This window comes from Ambystoma mexicanum, chromosome 10 (assembly GCF_040938575.1).
Source record: "Ambystoma mexicanum isolate Mex_15411 chromosome 10, UKY_AmexF1_1, whole genome shotgun sequence".
Lineage (NCBI taxonomy): Eukaryota > Metazoa > Chordata > Amphibia > Caudata > Ambystomatidae > Ambystoma > Ambystoma mexicanum.
The window spans coordinates 982,172,681-982,174,256 of NC_090932.1; the positions used below are offsets into that span (position 1 = coordinate 982,172,681).

The 1,576-nt window shown below is 51.3% G+C and overlaps 1 non-coding gene across 1 annotated transcript; it reads left to right on the forward strand.

The window, feature by feature from the left end:
- The first annotated feature begins 387 nt into the window (after window positions 1–387).
- LOC138496844 (U6 spliceosomal RNA) lies at window positions 388–494 on the forward strand. The gene has a single exon (XR_011278310.1). It is a non-coding gene; the product is annotated as a U6 spliceosomal RNA (small nuclear RNA).
- The last annotated feature ends 1,082 nt before the right edge of the window (window positions 495–1,576 follow it).

Sequence of the window (1,576 nt, forward strand, 5' to 3'; positions counted from 1 at the left end):
AGAAGCTTCGCGAGCCACATTCTTCCAAGCTTGATCTTGAAGGAAGAGGTTGCCCGGTGTTTGAAAACACCAGACACTTACACCTTGACCAAAGAGGATAGGCCCTGTTCAGTGCTCTCTTCCCCTAACCCAGTGCATCCAACTCAGTCACAAGCACAAATGACCCTTGCTTCCCTCGAGCCTTGCTCCTTTCTGAGCTTGACCCTGTGTGGACGCTGCATAAAGTGGCAGATGCATTGCAACTATGCGCTTCTGCTCGTGTGTTGAAGCTGCGCAGCCAATCAGGTAGGAGGGGGCAGGGGTTGGGAGAGGGGGACTAGGGCTGGTCAAGGAAGCGGCCGGTAGGTGTCAGCCAAGGAGCTTGGAGTGCAGAAATTGGAAAAAAGGGTGCTCGCTTCGGCAGCACATATACTAAAATTGGAACGATACAGAGAATATTAGCATGGCTCCTGCGCAAGGATGACACGCAAATTCGTGAAGCGTTCCAAGAAAAAAAGAAAAGAAAAAAAAAAGAAAAAGAAAATGGAAAAAAAGGCACTGCAAACAGCTTAAGTGTGTCAATGTGGGTCAGAGCTTAGAAAACGGCTTCAAAATGCTCACCTGCAACACACAAGCAAAAGTGGTGTGCAGGTGTTCCTGATATGTACCTCTCAGTAGCGAGTTAGCAGCAGCCAATCAGGTCAGGGGACTGGGGGAGAGGGCCTAGCGGCTGGTCAAGGATGCGAGGCGGGAAGGGTCGGCCAAATCGCATGGAGTGCAGGAATTGGGAAAAAGGCACTACAAAAAGTAATAGGGCCTCAATGGGGGTCAGAGCGCAGATACAGGCTCAAAAATGCTCACCTGCAGCACACAAGCAAAGATGGTGTGCATGGGCAGGTGTTCGTGATACGTACCTTGCAGTAGCGAGTTAGGAGCAGCCAATCGGGTCTTGGGGGGGGGTGGCTTAGAGAGTGAGAGAGGGGCACTAGCCACTGGTCAAGGAAGTGGGCAGGAAGGGTTGGCTAAAGCGCTTGGAGCACAGGAATCGGAAAAAGCACTACAAACAGTAAAAAGGCCTCAATATGGGTTGATGGGCTGATGGGTTGATAGGTAGATAACGGTAGATAACGGCCCGCATGGTGTGCAGGGGCAGGCGTTCCTGATATTTATCTCGCAGTACTGAGTTATGAGCAGCCAATCAGGTCAGCGGGCTGGGGAGGGGCACTAGACACTGGTCAAGGAAGCAGGCGGGAAGGGTCGCTAAAGCCCTTGAAGCAATGGAATTGGAAAAAAAGCACCACGAACAGCAAAAGTATCTCAATGGGGACCGGAACACAGATAAGGGCCTAATAAATGCTCACCCACATTACACGAGAAAAAGTGGTGTGTAGGGGCAGATGTTCCTGATATAGTAGCGAGTTAGGAGCAGCCAATCAGATCAGGGGGATGGTAAGGTAGACCAGCTGATGGTCAAGGAAGCGGCTGGCAAGAGCACTCGGAGCAATGGAATTAGGAGGAAAAAAAACCCACTGCAAACAGCAGAAGGGGCTCAATGCGGGTCAGAGCACAGATACGGCCTGGGAAGCCTGCAGCCATT